The sequence below is a fragment of the Dendropsophus ebraccatus genome, chromosome 9, assembly GCF_027789765.1.
Source record: "Dendropsophus ebraccatus isolate aDenEbr1 chromosome 9, aDenEbr1.pat, whole genome shotgun sequence".
Classification (NCBI taxonomy): Eukaryota; Metazoa; Chordata; class Amphibia; order Anura; family Hylidae; genus Dendropsophus; species Dendropsophus ebraccatus.
The window spans coordinates 6,127,712-6,146,821 of NC_091462.1; the positions used below are offsets into that span (position 1 = coordinate 6,127,712).

Genomic DNA, 19,110 nt, shown 5'->3' on the forward strand with positions numbered 1-19,110 from the left:
GTCTGAAGTATGGGATTATCTCTAAATGAGCCTAAGGAGTGGGATTATTTCTAAATGAGTCTAAGGGGTGGGCCTATCTCTACGTGAGTCTAAGGGGTGTGCTTATATCTAAGTGAGTCTAAGAGGTGTTCCTATCTCTAAGTGAGTCTAAGGGGTGGGCCTATCTCTAAATGAGTCTAAGGGTTGAGACTATTTCTAAATGAGTCTAGGGGGTGGGCCTATCTGTAAATAAGTCTGATGTGTGGGCCTAAGGGGTGGGACTATCTCTAAATGAGTCTAAGGGGTGGGGCTAGGGGTGGGCTTATCTCTAAATGAGTCCATGGGGTTTTATAACTTTGTGTTAATGTGTGTAATTAAGGGAGGGGGGTACCACGCTTCTCAGGATTACCTAGAGCAACATCTAACCTCTGCAGCCGATGGGAGTCAAATGATGAGCGCTCTGGTTCGGAGAATGTTGCTGAACTTGATCAGTTCATCCTCTCTGCTCAACACTAGTTCTGAGTATTGGTTTGTGTCAGTCATCTGCTCTTTTTCTTCTAGTATTCATCCCAAATGGACCAAACCACATCAGAAGAGACCCACAGATTGCTGATCAGAGATGTTGATTCATCCTTTCTCAGTTCCATCTGAGAAGGGAGAGCGTGCTGCCTCCATTATCTGCAATGGCTTCAGTAAGTCTATGCATAATCAGCCCAAGCGTCTTCTCACCCATCAGAGAGGAATAGACATTCGCATTGTAACATTTTTTTTCCCACATTCTTCAGAAGAAATCCTTAAAGGAGAAGTCCAAGGTCCCCGGGAGGAGGTGGCTGAACATAACAACATGCACCTACCTCCCCGGCTCCAGCACTGGGGTCCGCTGTCCTCCGCTCACACTCCCGGTTCACACTCCCTGGTCTGTGGGGAGGTAAGTCCATGATATTATATCCAGCCACCTCCTCCCTGGCTCTTTTGGGGAAAAAACGTCCAACCCTGGAGACACATGACTTGTAGTAGAAAGAATATGGGGGGAAAAACGCTGCTCACAAAGTGCCCATAGCCCCAAAAAATCTGGAGAGAAGAGACTCAAGGGCACTAACATTAATAGGTTTCACCAACATGGAGTCACATTAGGAACCTGTATGAACCTGTGTGAATGTGTATGAAGCTGTATAAATCTATATGAACGAGTATGAACCTAAATGAACGTGTATGAACCTAAATGAACGTGTATGAACCTAAATGAACGAGTATGAACCTAAATGAACGTGTATGAACCTGTAAGAACCTGCATGAACGTGTTGTTCTCTCAGCGAGGAGCGAGGAGACTGCGGTCCATTCGGACAATCTGTTTCTAATTGTCAGTTTTTAACAGTTTTGTAAATGACTGTGACATTTGTGTGCGGAGGCCGCGTTCTTCCCGCCGGGGTCACAGCGACATGGCTGTTATTTATTCTTTTGAGGACGGAGCGCTGAAAACAATTTAGAGACCAAAGGTTCTTCATACTGAAATAAACATTGTACGATTTGTTACATTTTATTGTGAAAAAAATATGGGGGGGGGGGAATGCTGCTTAAAAAAATACCCATAACCCCACAAATCTGGAGAGAGAAGAGACTTAAGGCCATGAACATTCATAAGTTTCATCAACACGGACCTGTATGAACGTGTATGAATGTGTATGAATGTGTATGAAGGTATATTAGCCTGCATGAATGTGTATAAACCTATATAAGGCTATGTTCACACAACATATTTTTTCATATTTTTACAGCCGTTGTTGCCGATTGCAACAGCGGCCGTAGTTAATACGAAAAAATATGTTGCCTATTTGTCTATGGGATCCCGGCTGCAGTTCTGGCTGGGATGATCTTTTCAGAGACCGGCCGCTCCGTGTCCCAGCTGGGTCACGGAACGCCGGTCTCTTACGCCATGTGAACATGGCCTAAATGTGAATGATCCTGTATGAATGTGTATCAAACTGTATAAGGCTAAGTTCACACAACGTAAATTTTCTATTAATCACAGTAGTTGTTTCTGATTTGCAACAACATCAGCCATTAATAGAGAATTTACGTTGTACTGCAGTCAATGGAATCCACATAGTTTACACTCCGGCCGGGATCCCTAGCGGCTGCAGGAAAAACTGACATGTCAGTTTTGTGTGGGCGCTATTCATTGAATAGCGGCCGCACAACACTCACAGCAAACACAATGGAAAGTGCAGCTCCGGCTGCATGCTCCATTGTGTGATATGGTGAAATGGGATGCGGGTGCGCATGGATGCCCAATTAAGCATGAATGAAGTTTATCCGGACGATATTGCAGTACTGGCTAGGATGATCTTCACGGATGTGTGAACTTTAACTAAGGCTATGTTCACACTACGTAAAAGTACGGTCGTTGTTGCCGATGGCCGGGTCACGCAGTTGAATACCGGCAGCCATGTTTTTCAGGACTCTCTAGGGCTGCATCCACCTTCTTCAAATGCCAAACCATCGGACTGGAGCACGCCCGTCTCTAGCTTTACTCTATGGGTTCCCTTTGGCGTGCATCCCCAGCGGGAGTGATGTCACTAACAGGATGTCATGTTCTTGTTGGTTGGGGCATGGGATACTAGATTTAGGCTACTAATATGGTATAATGACATAAGTGCTGATCAGCAGGATCGGCAATCGTTTGCACAGCCCTTACAAGGCTTGAATGATGGTGTGGCCCATGGTAAGTGACACTGTGTGCTTTATATAGACTTTAATAGGAATGTTCTGATTGTCATTGCTGTGTGTAGGGCGTGTTTTTTTTTTGTTTGTTTGTTTTTTGTGGCCCAGCAGCTCGGTCATGTGTTGGCAGAGGAAAAGATCATTCACACAAAGTCAAAAATGCCAGGAAAAAGCACAAATGCATGAAAAAAAGAGCCATGCCACATTGGCGTTTTTACTGGCTTTTTTTTTTTGGTCTGCAAAATGCCAGAGAAAAAGTGTGTGTGACGGCACCCGAAGGCATTTCTTTAAAAGTGTACCTGTCATGGTTGGCCCATTTCATCCTCTGCTAATCTAAGGCTGGGTCTTCATGGATACGGAGATTCAATCAGATGATAATCCATGGAGATTCGATGAGATCCTTCGCTAATCTAAGTGTATGGGGGGATAATACTTACCTCTCTGGTCTTCTATCTGTCTTCACTGTTACCGCTCAGCTCCAATCAGCAGCTGAGGCGGGACACCACTGCAGTCCCTGATTGGCTGCACAAAGATAGAAGACCAGAGCGGTCAGTATACACCCCACCAGCAGAACACAGTCTGGCCCCCAGGGGGGTTAACTTAACCCATTGGGGGCCAGACTCTCACTTTTAGATTAAGCAGGTACCCTCCGCTCTGCCAAGTGTGGAGGGGGACACCTGGTTAAATACCCAAGTCTCCCATTGTTTTAATTACTCGAGTCAAGCATTTAAGCATTTTTGTGCTCGCTGAACTTTAGTCCCGTGAAAAATCCCTTTAAATGATATGTCCGAATGTTTTATATAATGCTGGTACACTGGCCCTTTTTTTTAAATAATCTTTAGTTTTCTTTTTACTATTAGAAATGGGAGGATTGATTCATTTACAATCAGGTTAGCTCAGAATTTTTGAAATAATTTAGATTCGTCCGAATCCAATTTCTTTTTTGCATTCAGGTGAGGGAACCTATCAAAAGCGTCCTGTACACTGAGCAGGGCGGCCCAGCGGAGGGTAAGGGCCCTATTACACGGGAGGATTATCGTGCAAAAAATCGTTATATCGTTCGAATTCAAACGATAATCGTTCTGTGTAATTGCAGGCAACGATCGAAAAATCATTCATATGTTGTTGATTTAGATCTGAACCTAAAATTATCGTTAATCGTTCGCTGTAATTCCGCATTTTTTCACTAATCGTTCAGTGTAATTGCACATTGCCCATTATTTTCCTTAGATCAGAAGGAATAAATAATCAATTGCAATAACGATCGTAATAACGATCGTAATAACGATCATATCTAACAACCATCGTTCTGTGTAATATGGTGCACAATTTCAGGTTAACGATAAACAATCTTGTTTGCAATCGTTTATGGTTAGTCGTTAATCGTTAAAAATCGCTCTGTGTAATAGGACCCTAACTGAGCAGAGAGGCGTCAGTGCTCAGTGTGCCGGAGCAGGGACTTCTGTCATCAACATCAAATCCCATAATCCCATAGCCGACGGAGCAAATCCTCCCAAATAGAAATTATTTCTTATTTACTGATATTATTTAATAAATTATTATTATTATTGTATTTAATTATTATTATTTTTTTTTTGCATATTATTTCATTTTTTATTATTATTATTATTATTATTATTTTTTTATTATTATTATTTCGCAGCTCTTTAAGACCTTTCCAATCTCTTAGAATACTACTTTACATTTTGGATTTGCTTTCCTCTAAGGAATCCTTCTATAAATATTGTGCCCCGACTCCTAAAAACATTTGCCGACAATTCCCTGTCCGCCATCAGGAAATTGCGCAGCGCGGCAGGAATTCCCGCTCTCTCCATGATTGTCCGAGACCCTCGGGCTCCCACATCTTATGGGATCGGCCGCTGGGACAAGAAACAAATCTGAAGCCTAAAAATGTGAAAAGTTATTTTATCAAGGACGCGTCAGACAGGCCCCCAGGGGGCAGCGCAGGGGCAGCGCGGGGGCAGCGCGGGGGCAGCCAGGGGCAGGCGGGAATTCAGACATTTTTCTCATGTCAAGGTGAGATGTGTGAGATGAGCCGGGAAAGATGAAGACGCTACGAGAGGAATCCGAGATAAGTGCTGAGAAATGAGCAGTAGGTGGTGACGTGGTGTGACAATGGCGACTCATGTCAGGCGGACGCTGCTCCACGATGTTTAGCCTCTAGAAACACAAGTTATGGGGCCGGAGAAGGGATTAACTCTAAAGATGCCGATACAGACTCGCTCCTCACTCCAGGCACACAGGTTATCATGCACTGGGGTAAGCTGCAATAAACATTGTAGCTTGTGTAAGCCTACCCGCAGGATAGGAAATAGAGCCTACCCGCAGGATAGGAAACAGAGCCTACCCGCAGGATAGGAAACAGAGCCTACCCGCAGGATAGGAAACAGAGCCTACCCGCAGGATAGGAAATAGAGCATACCCGCAGAATAGGGGACAGAGCATACCCGCAGGATAGGAAATAGAGCATACCCGCAGGATAGGGGACAGAGCCTACCCGCAGGATAGGGGACAGAGCCTACCCACAGGATAGGAAACAGAGCCTACCCGCAGGATAGGAAACAGAGCCTACCCGCAGGATAGGAAACAGAGCATACCCGCAGGATAGGAAACAGAGCATACCCGCAGGATAGGAAATAGAGCATACCCGCAGGATAGGGGACAGAGCCTACCCGCAGGATAGGGGACAGAGCCTACCCACAGGATAGGAAACAGAGCCTACCCGCAGGATAGGAAACAGAGCCTACCCGCAGGATAGGAAACAGAGCATACCCGCAGGATAGGAAACAGAGCATACCCGCAGGATAGGAAACAGAGCATACCCGCAGGATAGGAAATAGAGCATACCTGCAGGATAGGGGACAGAGCCTACCCACAGGATAGGAAACAGAGCATACCTGCAGGATAGGAAACAGAGCCTACCCACAGGATAGGAAACAGAGTATACCTGCAGGATAGGGGACAGAGCCTACCCGCAGGATAGGAAACAGAGCATACCTGCAGGATAGGAAACAGAGCCTACCCACAGGATAGGAAACAGAGCATACCTGCAGGATAGGAAACAGAGCCTACCCGCAGGATAGGAAACAGAGCATACCTGCAGGATAGGAAACAGAGCCTACCCACAGGATAGGAAACAGAGCCTACCCACAGGATAGGGGACAGAGCCTACCCACAGGATAGGAAACAGAGCCTACCCACAGGATAGGAAACAGAGCCTACCCACAGGATAGGAAACAGAGCCTACCCGCAGGATAGGAAACAGAGCCTACCCGCAGGATAGGAAACAGAGCCTACCCACAGGATAGGAAACAGAGCATTCCCGCAGGATAGGAAATAGAGCATACCCGCAGGATAGGAAACAGAGCATACCCGCAGGATAGGAAACAGAGCATACCCGCAGGATAGAGGACAGAGCCTACCCACAGGATAGGGGACAGAGCCTACCCACAGGATAGGAAACAGAGCATACCCGCAGGATAGGAAACAGAGCCTACCCGCAGGATAGGGGACAGAGCCTACCCACAGGATAGGAAACAGAGCCTACCTGCAGGATAGGAAACAGAGCCTACCCACAGGATAGGAAACAGAGCCTACCCGCAGGATAGGAAACAGAGCATACCCGCAGGATAGGAAACAGAGCATACCCGCAGGATAGGAAACAGAGCATACCTGCAGGATAGGGGACAGAGCCTACCCACAGGATAGAGGACAGAGCATACCCGCAGGATAGGAAACAGAGCCTACCCGCAGGATAGGAAACAGAGCATACCTGCAGGATAGGAAGCAGAGCCTACCCACAGGATAGAGGACAGAGCCTACCCGCAGGATAGGAAACAGAGCATACCCGCAGGATAGGAAACAGAGCTTACCCGCAGGATAGGGGACAGAGCCTACCCGCAGGATAGGAAACAGAGCATACCCGCAGGATAGGGGACAGAGCCTACCCACAGGATAGGAAACAGAGCCTACCCGCAGGATAGGGGACAGAGCCTACCCACAGGATAGGAAACAGAGCCTACCCACAGGATAGGAAACAGAGCCTACCCACAGGATAGGAAACAGAGCCTACCTGCTGGATAGGAAACAGAGCTTACCCGCAGGATAGGAAACAGAGCCTACCCGCAGGATAGGAAACAGAGCATACCTGCAGGATAGGGGACAGAGCCTACCCACAGGATAGGGGACAGAGCCTACCCGCAGGATAGGAAACAGAGCATACCAGCAGGATAGGAAACAGAGCTTACCCGCAGGATAGGGGACAGAGCCTACCCGCAGGATAGGAAACAGAGCCTACCCGCAGGATAGGGGACAGAGCATACCCGCAGGATAGGGGACAGAGCCTACCCACAGGATAGGAAACAGAGCATACCCGCAGGATAGGGGACAGAGCCTACCTGCAGGATAGGGGACAGAGCCTACCCGCAGGATAGAGGACAGAGCATACCTGCAGGATAGGAAACAGAGCCTACCCGCAGGATAGGAAACAGAGCATACCTGCAGGATAGGAAGCAGAGCCTACCCACAGGATAGAGGACAGAGCCTACCCGCAGGATAGGAAACAGAGCATACCCGCAGGATAGGAAACAGAGCTTACCCGCAGGATAGGGGACAGAGCCTTCCCGCAGGATAGGAAACAGAGCATACCCGCAGGATAGGGGACAGAGCCTACCCACAGGATAGGAAACAGAGCCTACCCGCAGGATAGGGGACAGAGCCTACCCACAGGATAGGAAACAGAGCATACCTGCTGGATAGGAAACAGAGCTTACCCGCAGGATAGGAAACAGAGCCTACCCGCAGGATAGGAAACAGAGCATACCTGCAGGATAGGGGACAGAGCCTACCCACAGGATAGGGGACAGAGCCTACCCGCAGGATAGGAAACAGAGCATACCAGCAGGATAGGAAACAGAGCTTACCCGCAGGATAGGAAACAGAGCATACCCGCAGGATAGGGGACAGAGCATACCCGCAGGATAGGGGACAGAGCCTACCCACAGGATAGGAAACAGAGCATACCCGCAGGATAGGGGACAGAGCCTACCTGCAGGATAGGGGACAGAGCCTACCCGCAGGATAGAGAACAGAGCCTACCCACAGGATAGGGGACAGAGCCTACCCAAAGCATAGGGGACAGAGCCTACCCACAGCATAGCATACAGAGACTACCCACAGGATAGGGGAAAGAGCCTACCCACAGGATAGGGGACAGAGCCTACCCACAGGATAGGGGACAGAGCCTACAAACAGGATAGGGCACAGAGCCTACCCACAGCATAGGGGACAGAGCTTACCCGCAGGATAGAGAACAGAGCCTACCCACAGGATAGGGGACAGAGCCTACAAACAGGATAGGGGACAGAGCCTACCCACAGCATAGGGGACAGAGCCTACCCGCAGGATAGGAGACAAATATGAGAGTGCAGGGGCCGACTTCCATGCCCCATAGAGAATGATTGGAGTTGCAGGTCAAGCACCGACCCATGGTTCCATTCATAACAAAGAGATGTGGGGGTCGATCTAGAGATCCCTGGGGGGGGGGGGGGGGCATGGAGGTCGGACCCCTCCTGTGGCTAGGGGACAAGTAAGTTTCAATTGGAAAACCCCTTTAATTCCATGAGCCAAGTGCAAAATGCCAAACCCAGTGACTGACTCTATATTGTCAGAGTAATCAGCAATCTGTAATCGGCAATGTATAGTAGATCTCTGCTTACTGTACAGAGCTGGGACTCCTTTTATGATGAAAGGTCTCCCTGCTCTCTGTGTAGTTACTGTGACGTCCTATGCTAGGGCACCATGGGAACAACGTGCAGTGTCTCAGTACAGATCCTGCTGCTAAAACTGTATTGGTTATAGAATGGTTGCAGTGTCTATTATTGAAGGTACTGGATGTCCGTAATATGTAAAAAAATTTATGTTTTTTATAGTATGCAACATATGGCGGTATTCAATAGACATTGTATGATAATATTGTGTAGATAGAGCATGCTTGTTTGGACATCATAATATAATAATAGAGATGAGCTATACCGTATCTTAATAGTAAAAATACACATTATTGTTATTATTTGTATACATTTTATTCTAGTATAACACTCTACTGTATATTCCTGTTATCATAGGCACAGTATGGTGCTATTATGTGTGCACCATATGGCAGTATTACATGAACATAATATATCTTGGGAATAAATGGCAGTAGTGTGTTGTGCTAATACTGTACAGGAGTTTTTAGCATTGGTCTATAGGTATTGGATGATGCTATTATGTAGGCCTTGCATTGTGGTTATATAGGAGCACCATATGTTACTATTATGTAGGCTCTGTATGGCGGTACTATGTGTAGGTGATGTATTGCTATTTGTATGACACTATAAGGCAGTAGTATATTGTGGTATTATCTTAGCACTGTATGGCGGTACTATGTGTAGATGATGTATTGCTATTTGTATAGACACTATAGGGCAGTAGTATATTGTGGCATTATATTAGCACTGTATGGCGGTACTATGTGTAGATGATGTATTGCTATTTGTATAGACACTATAGGGCAGTAGTATATTGTAGCATTATATAAGCACTGTATGGCTGTATTATGTGTAGATGTATTACTATTTGTATAGACACTATAGGGCAATAGTATATTGTGGCATTATATTAGCACTGTATGGCGGTACTATGTGTAGATGATGTATTGCTATTTGTACAGACACTATAGGGCAGTAGTATATTGTGGCATTATATTAGCACTGTATGGTGATATTCTCTCACTATTATAGTTGGTGGGGTTGATCTACACGCTGTCCCCTGGGGCCCTGACAGCAGTACATGACGATAAGCACAAATCTATCTCCAGAGTCTGGGATGAGAGGCGTCGGGTGCGGCAGCGGGGAGAGAAATCTAACCGGGAAACATGCAAATTATTGCCCTTTTAAAATGGAATTTGTTAATACAATGTCATTCTGATTGAATTTCTATTTATAGCCCCAATCTGACTACAGACTCCGCCATCGCCGCATTCCGCTAAGTAAACGCAACCACTTTCATTTGCTAAATTTAATTTCCCTGGATCGCGTTAATGGAACTGAACAAATAGATTCTAATAGGACAGAAATTAAGCGTCTTTATGTTTCTTGTTTTTATTCATATTCTCTAACAATTTACCCGTTTCTTCACCGATTGCAGAGACGGGAAACAGCGCTGAGCGGGATTCTGTATGATCAGTACCAGCCAGAAGGTGTGAAGACAGGAGAATGAGGGGCGGGGGACCCCAGAGTGGATTAAAGTACAGCTTAAAGGGGCACTGAAAGTTATACAGATCTGTAAATTACTTCAATTTAAGAATTTCCAGTCTTCCAGGACTTATCAGCTACTGTACGTCCTGCAGGAAGTGGACTATTCTCTCCAGTCTGACACAGTGCTCTCTGCTGCCACCTCTGTCCATGTCAGGAACTGTCCAGAGCAGCAGAGGTTTTCTATGGGGAATTGCTGCTGCTCTGGACAGTTCCTGACATGGACAGAGGGGGCAGCAGAGAGCACTGTGTCACACTGGAGAGAATACACCACTTCCTGCAGGACAAACAGCAGTTGCAACACTATGACACCAGATCAATTAAATACATCACTTTCTTTCTCAGGAGTACCCCTTTAAGACCGCTCCTTTGTATATTGCAACAGGAACACTAGGACACTGGTCATAGAACAGGAGAGAGGGGTGTAGGGGCAGCATGGTGGACGGACCAGCAAAGCCCCCAGCTCTGATACTACACTGATCTATAGGCAGTCCCATAACTGTCCGTACACTGGCGCCAAACTGCCGCCATCGCTGTATCTGCCTGTCCTCCATCTAATTTTACAGCATCTCCCCCATTCTAATGCTTGTCCCAGTGACAGATCCCCGGTAATTGCTGTAATATAATTCTCAGATTCGCACATTCTGCCATCAAGCGTCTCTCTCCTCAGCCACTCATGTCCTAAGATTAACCCCACAGATTTCCCGCACCTTCATGTTGTCTCACAATAGACATACAGAGCACGATCAATACTTTTATTCTATAGAAGGCGGCAAAAAGCTGATTGGTGTCACATTGACTTCTCCTCAAGAGCTCTTACCTGAGATATAATGCAATCAGAAGCCATCACTGATATCAATGAACTGCACACAGAGCGAGCGGGAGGCGGATGGAGCAGAGCCCAACATGGCCGCTTATTCCTGTAACAGGTTCCCCAGCGACTGTACAGAAAATAAGAGGGCAAAATAATAACTATAAACCGATATATACTGATGGAAAGTATTATAGTAGTATATTCCTGTATATAGGGGGCAGTATTATAGTAGTTATATTCCTGTATATAGGGGGCAGTATTATAGTAGTTATATCCCTGTATATAGGGGCAGTATTATAGTAGTTATATCCCTGTATATAGGAGCAGTATTATAGTAGTATATTCCTGTATATAGGGAGCAGTATTATAGTAGTTATATTCTTGTATATAGGAGCAGTATTATAGTAGTTATATTCCTGTATATAGGAGCAGTATTATAGTAGTTATATCCCTGTGTATAGGAGCAGTATTACAGTAGTTATATTCCTGTATAGAGGGGGCAGTATTATAGTAGTTATATTCCTGTATATAGGAGCAGTATTATAGTAGTTATATTCCTGTATATAGGGGGCAGTATTATAGTAGTTATATTCTTGTATATAGGAACAGTATTATAGTAGTATATTCCTGTATATAGGGGCAGTATTATAGTAGTTATATTCCTGTATATAGGGGCAGTATTATAGTAGTTATATTCCTGTATATAGGGGGCAGTATTATAGTAGTTATATCCCTGTATATAGGAGCAGTATTATAGTAGTTATATTCCTGTACATAGGAGCAGTATTATAGTAGTTATATTCCTGTATATAGGAGCAGTATTATAGTAATTATATTCCTGTATATAGGAGCAGTAATATAGTAGTTATATTCCTGTATATAGGAGCAGTATTATAGTAGTTATATTCCTGTATATAGGAGCAGTATTATAGTAGTTATATTCCTGTATATAGGAGCAGTATTATAGTGGTTATATTCCTGTATATAGGAGGAGTATTATAGTAGTTATATTTGTGTATATAGGGAGCAGTATTACTATAGTTATATTCTTGTACAATACATAGGGGGCAGTATTATAGGTATATGTAATACAACACATAGTGAATGTGAATTTCCCCCTAGATAATGACTATAAATCTTTGCTCCATCCTCAGTCATAGGTACAGGGACGTTCCGTATTATATTCTCAGTTTTTTTATATGTTTTTTGCTGTGTTAGGCCTCAGATCTACGCACATCAAACACTTTCTGTGAAGTGAACACCTATTGAAATGCTAATGTTACAACCCTTTATCTGCTGCATAAATATCTAATCTTTCTATAGTTGGAGATTCCAGGTGGTCTGCGGATACTCGGATCCCCTACAGCGGGAGCAGAAAGACTGGAGATGATAATAACTGCTGGATCGGCAGGACGCCGTCTATCTCTGGGATTATTAATAACAGTTGGTTATGTGGATATTGAATATTAGATTTAATACAATTAATTTTCCAAATAAGCCCTTAAAGGATAATAATGGGAAATCTCATCTCAAACAATTCATTATGTGCAAATATACCACGAATATAATGGAATAAAGAATCGCCATAATGCAAAATTTCTGTCTATTATAACACACAGTAGCCAGGATAAATCATAAAGACGTTGCATGTAGTGGGCGGCCATTGTTATGGGGCCGAATCCTTCCCATATGCTGTTCATCATCTCTGACACTGACGCTTATAAATTTTTCTCCACCTCTACCCCTTTATATGCTACCAACGGGGGAAGTGGTGGTTGACCATGGCCGTGCAGTGGAAGGAGGAAGAAGTGGGGGGGGTTAAAAAATCCTTCTTCCTCTCCAGTTAAAGGTGTTGTTAACCAAAAAAAAATCAATTAGTGCCAATTATCGGACATTTACATGGCTTTCATTACTACACTAAGAATAAACCCACCAGCTTGTCTTGGCGTCTTGGTTCTACGATCCCCTCCCCGACGCTTTCCTAGAAATGCCAAGATGTAATCCTGACCTCTAATCACACATCCTAGGAGTCAGCAGCCGCCTGGAGATCAGCGAAACGCATTGAGTCACAGATCTCGCCTCTTAAGTGTGAAGCATCTTTCTACCTTCTTGAAGGATAATGAGGGGCTGGTGTCTCTCCGGGGCCCCCCACCGCTGCTCATTAGTGGCCCCGCCGTCTCCATTGTCACCCATCCGCTTGGAGAGTTATTGAGTCGTTTTATCGCTGATTTAACGTGTGAATTATCTCGTTCTCGCTCCGTATGGGATCACAGGTTCCTACTCACATGTGACCGCTGACTTTCACATAGCTGAGCAGTTATTATTGTGTTCCTCATTCCCAATGCAGGAGGCAATTATCGTGGCCCATGGTTTATTTAGGATGGAGAATACTAATAGAGACAACTCTACTCTATGCAATGGATCCGAGGGAGCAGGTGAGACCCAAATGGATAGGTTTGGCATCCCATTATCCATAGGCACCATGAGATTGGTGGGGGAAGAAGGAGCCAGCGGCAGGTCATACGTGTACTGGTGAGCGGAGATCATACAGGCTTAGAGCACGGTATGTGGCGGATTTAAAGGTGAACTACAGTCAAATTCTTTTTCTTTCGAATCAACTGGTGTCAGAAGGTTATAGAGATTAGTAATTTACTTCTATTAAAAATCTCCAGTCTTCCAGTACTTATCAGCTACTGTATGTCCTGCAGGAAGTGGTGTATTCTCTCCAGTCTGACAAACTAATTTTCTGATGTTTCACTATGTCCTACCCTATCACATGTATGAGAGTCTGTAGGTCTGGCCACCAACCCTCCCATCACTTACTCTCATAGTCACCTCATGTCTCTTGCTGTATCACTATGGCAGACCCTGTCACATGTATGAGAGTCTGTCAGTCTGGTCACCACCCCTCCAGATATATTACTGTCATAGTCACCTCATGTCTCTTACTGTATCACTATGGCACACCCTGTCACATGTATGAGAGTCTGTCAGTCTGGTCACCACCCCTTTCTATAATATTACTCTCATAGTCACCTCATGTCTCTTACTGTATCACTATGGCACACCCTGTCACATGTATGAGAGTCTGTCAGTCTGGTCACCACCCCTCCCATCACCTCATTTACACAGATGACAGAAGTCGGTTCCGGTTCCTTACAAACAACTAGAAAGCTAAAATTTTCCCTTTTTTTCCCCTTTCTTACTTTTTCAGTAATTGATGTTATGTTCAATATTATATTATACCACAATGTTGATCGGGACAGAGATACTTACATACTGGTCTGAACCAGTGCTGCATGGACTCCCGTTATCGGTCATATGTCTATTGGAAGCAGGCGAGGCTCCGCACAACGGACGGATTTACGAGAGCTCAGAAAACCATCCTTTTTGGTCCATTTTGCTGTTTCAGGCTCCTTCATCCTAAACACAAGTTCTTGTACAAGTGGCAGATCCCTCGGAACACATATTTATCTCGGAGAGGTCAGAGACAGCTCGGCCCTTCCAGGAAATGTGTTTGTCACACTCCGCCTGCTCCGCGCTGGCTGGAAAGTGAATTCTTCAAGTAGTTCATAAGTTAGCAGCAGAACAGATGATGAAATATGGCCGGTCACAGCTGAGGCGGCGGCGCTGAATGATCTGTCACTCCCGGCTCACTCTACCAGTTACAGCACTTTTCTCCATTTCTCACAGCATGAATTTATGTCACAGAAAGCTGAATAAATGCACGGTGATATGTGACACCGGCTTCACCTGGTTGCCGCCTTGCACCATTTTGTGGACTATAGAAGCCGTGAGACGCTATGAGAATAACATTAACATAATGCAGGGAGACAGTAAGGTCAATGGAGACGTAAGGGCGAGTGGAGGGCTCAAGCTCATGGAGGAACTTGGCTGGACGGGCCACACCACAATGGTAGACCACAAAAACAATCTATTGCCTCCACAAGAGGAACACGTTTCAAGGTGTTAAAAGGGATTTACTGGATATTGACAATTGGGGATTTAGGGTACAAACACACACACCGTATACGCAGCAGATACGCAGCAGATTTGATGGTGCAGATTTGATGCTGTGTTCAGTTATTTAGATCTAATCTGCTGCGTATTTGCTGCGTATCGCAGCAGTAAATACGCTGCGTATACGGTGTGTGTGTTTATACCCTCACAATTCTCAGCCCCCTCATGTGCGCTCTGTGTTCCCGTCCGTGTTCTATTTCAGGTCTATAAACCAAGCTGCAGTACTGAGAATAGCCACAACTAGGTGTATGGCACTGTGCTGCAGCTAGAGGAGTGCTGAGGGCTGGAGGTTATAACTATATATATACTGCAGCCATCTGTCACTATTTCAGTTGTATGAACCAAGCTGCAGTACTGAGAATAGCCACAACTAGGTGTATGGCACTGTGCTGCAGCTAGAGGAGTGCTGAGGGCTGGAGGTTATAACTATATATACTGCAGCCATCTGTCACTATTTCAGGTCTATAAACCAAGCTGCAGTACTGAGAATAGCCACAACTAGGTGTATGGCACTGTGCTGCAGCTAGAGGAGTGCTGAGGGCTGGAGGTTATAACTATATATATACTGCAGCCATCTGTCACTATTTCAGTTGTATGAACCAAGCTGCAGTACTGAGAATAGCCACAACTAGGCGTATGGCACTGTGCTGCAGCTAGAGGAGTGCTGAGGGCTGGAGGTTATAACTATATATATACTGCAGCCATCTGTCACTATTTCAGTTGTATGAACCAAGCTGCAGTACTGAGAATAGCCACAACTATGTGTATGGCACTGTGCTGCAGCTAGAGGAGTGCTGAGGGCTGGAGGTTATAACTATATATACTGCAGCCATCTGTCACTATTTCAGTTGTATGAACCAAGCTGCAGTACTGAGAATAGCCACAACTATGTGTATGGCACTGTGCTGCAGCTAGAGGAGTGCTGAGGGCTGGAGGTTATAACTATATATACTGCAGCCATCTGTCACTATTTCAGTTGTATGAACCAAGCTGCAGTACTGAGAATAGCCACAACTATGTGTATGGCACTGTGCTGCAGCTAGAGGAGTGCTGAGGGCTGGAGGTTATAACTATATATATACTGCAGCCATCTGTCACTATTTCAGTTGTATGAACCAAGCTGCAGTACTGAGAATAGCCACAACTATGTGTATGGCACTGTGCTGCAGCTAGAGGAGTGCTGAGGGCTGGAGGTTATAACTATATATACTGCAGCCATCTGTCACTATTTCAGTTGTATGAACCAAGCTGCAGTACTGAGAATAGCCACAACTATGTGTATGGCACTGTGCAGCAGCTAGAGGAGTGCTGAGGGCTGGAGGTTATAACTATATATACTGCAGCCATCTGTCACTATTTCAGGTCTATAAACCAAGCTGCAGTACTGAGAATAGCCACAACTATGTGTATGGCACTGTGCTGCAACTAGAGGAGTGCTGAGGGCTGGAGGTTATAACTATATATACTGCAGCCATCTGTCACTATTTCAGGTCTATAAACCAAGCTGCAGTACTGAGAATAGCCACAACTATGTGTATGGCACTGTGCAGCAGCTAGAGGAGTGCTGAGAGCTGGACTCCCATCCATCAAAATAATGATGTTTCCTAATATAGTGGGAGGTTTTCTCCACTCACGTGCAATAAATGCAGCTGTCAGGGAAAACAATGGTCCACAGCTCGGTTTCATATGATAATAGGTAGACCAAATCATCCACACACCCAGGCACATCCAGTGCGGCCACCATTGATCCAGTGTGGGTGATAAGTCCCAATCTATGCCGCTTCTGTCCATGTCAGGAACTGCCCAGAGCAGGAGAGGTTTTCTATGGGGATTTGCTGCTGCTCTGGACAGTTCCTGACATGGACAGAGGTGGCAGCAGAGAGCACTGTGTCAGACTGGAGAGAATACACCACTTCCTGCAGGACATACAGCAGCTGATAAGTACTGGAAGGCTGGAGATTTCTAATAGAAGAAATTTACAAATTTGTATAACTTTTTGTCACCAGCTGATTTAAAAAATAAATCTCTGGAGTACCCCTTTAAGGTTGTGATGTATATACGGCGATAGATCGACAACTAGTTGATATGTACCTGATTACAGCAGCAGATGGGATTACGGATGTGTCAGAAGTTTAGGGCCATTTGCATTTCTATCACTCCAGAGAAAATTCACAGGCAATAGCTCTTGGGATGGCTTCCCATCATCCAGGAGACAGAGATGGAGCAGGGTGATGGGGAGATGTCAGGTCACCTTGTCTATTACCCACAAATGTTTGAAACACTTCATCCCAAAGGACGAGTTCCACAACACTGATGGAGAGGCCGTCTGTATAACCGTCCCAGGAAGCCCCTCAATGTGTGGGAAGATGGGGTGGGTGGTCGGAAATGCTTTATTACATCATTGGAGACAGGCTGATCTTGTGGAGATCCAGCAGGAGATACAGACAATGCACCCTGGGAAAAATGTATGCAAATGAGCTCATCTCTAAAAGGAAGAAAGTTGTCTCTCTAGCGCCACCTGGAGGTAACTACTCTGTTACTACCGATTGACCCACAGGGTAACTGCCTATAGGTGGCACAAGAGAGACAGGTTTATAGCTTATGAAGAATTTACAGACTGGATTCTATCTGCATTATCTGATTCCTCTACAGAGTTGGTTCTCTCACTTTAACATAATTAACCTAATAATAAACTATAATTTATGGGGCATGGGAGGCAAACGTCAGATCAGACTCACTGTAAGGCGACAGAGTGAAGCACGATCCCTTTCCCGCTGCAGCATCTTCTAGTGGGAGACAAGCCATGATAAGCCCCACCCCTCAGTGAAGCCACGCCTCCTCTAAAATGAACATCTTTTTGAAACTTGCCCCTTTAAATCTTTTTCAATAAGAGCAGTAAATGCAGCACGATGCAGACCTGTAAGTCTATAGCAATAGCTGACAATTCCAGTCATGGCAGCCATGTTGGTTCTGTGGGCAACATCCCAGAACAGGGGTACATTGCTGTTCTGTATGTCTGTGTAGGTTGGTACTACCTGGGCTAAAGGTGTAGTGCTGCACTTCCACCACTAGATGTCTCAGCTGAAGGGAAAGGTAGTAAAGGTGGCTTAAAGGTGGCTAAAGTCGAGTACGGTGTACATTTTTGCCCCCAGAGAGTGGTCTGAGATGCAATCCCTGGCGAGGTTACCTAACACTAGTTCTTACTCTTTTAGTTAAATTACCACAGGTCAGACCGGCAGTCCTCCTATGGCTTCTCCACCGAGTTAGCTCCCTGAGGCCTTTCTATAGTGGTGGAGTAGATTGTTCTGGGTCTTTCAGTCAATTTCCTGTCAGTGTCAGAGAACAAGATCATTTGGGTCCTGCTGAGAAGCTCTTCAGAGCCCACCTGTAGGATACTACTGCACCTTGAGTCAGAGAGTGTGTGCAGATCCTTGCTTAAATAATATTAAAGGGGTTGTTCACAAAAAAAGATCTTTCAGATGAACTGGTCCCAGAAATTGCCAGAGATTTGTAATTTACTTCTATTAAAAATTTCCAGTACTTATCAGCTGCTGTATGTCCTGCAGGAAGTGGTGTTTTCCCCCCAGTCTGACACAGCGCTCTCTGCTGCCACCTCTGTCCATGTCAGATACTGCCCAGAGCAGGAGAGGTTTTCTATGGGGACTTGCTGCTGCTCTGGACAGTTCCTGACATGGACAGAGGTGGCAGCAGAGAGCACTGTGTCAGACTGGAGAGAATACACCACTTCCTGCAGGACATCCAGCAGCTGATAAGTACTGGAAGACTGGAGAGAATATACCACTTCCTGCAGGACATACAGCAACTAATAAGTATTGGAAGACTGGAAGTTTAAAAAAAAAAAAAAAGAAGTACATTAGAGTTGATTTGAGATAAAAAATATTTTTTGTTGAACAACCCCTTTAAGAACTTGACAGAAGAAAACAACCTTGAGATTTATATTTACTGTATTTATAAAAAAAAAAAAAAAAAAAAACAAAAAAAAACTTAATTTTAATGTTCAAGGGAGATGCCCTTTAAGGCTGGCGGCCCCATGTCTATGCACTGGAGTGTGGTGTTGCGGCTCAGCGCTCCTGACTCGCCGCCGCCCCTTACAAGCTCATTGAAGGCGTCCGTTCGGCTTAATTTCATGTTTGGCCAAGGAGCTGATGTCTGAGGATGCGCCATCTGCGAGGAATATTGTGGACTCCAAGGAGGTGTCATGCTTGATAAAGCTGCTAATGATGACGACTGTCTGAGGAG

The 19,110-nt window shown here is 45.2% G+C and overlaps 1 long non-coding RNA gene across 1 annotated transcript in view; it reads right to left on the reverse strand.

The window, feature by feature from the left end:
• The window catches only part of LOC138801710 (uncharacterized), a 49,240-nt gene that overhangs the window by 24,182 nt on the left and 5,948 nt on the right, over positions 1-19,110 (reverse strand). Inside the window, exon 2 of the long non-coding RNA XR_011364648.1 lies at positions 10,837-10,957. This is a non-coding gene — a long non-coding RNA (uncharacterized lncRNA). The remainder of the gene's footprint in view (positions 1-10,836; positions 10,958-19,110) is intronic.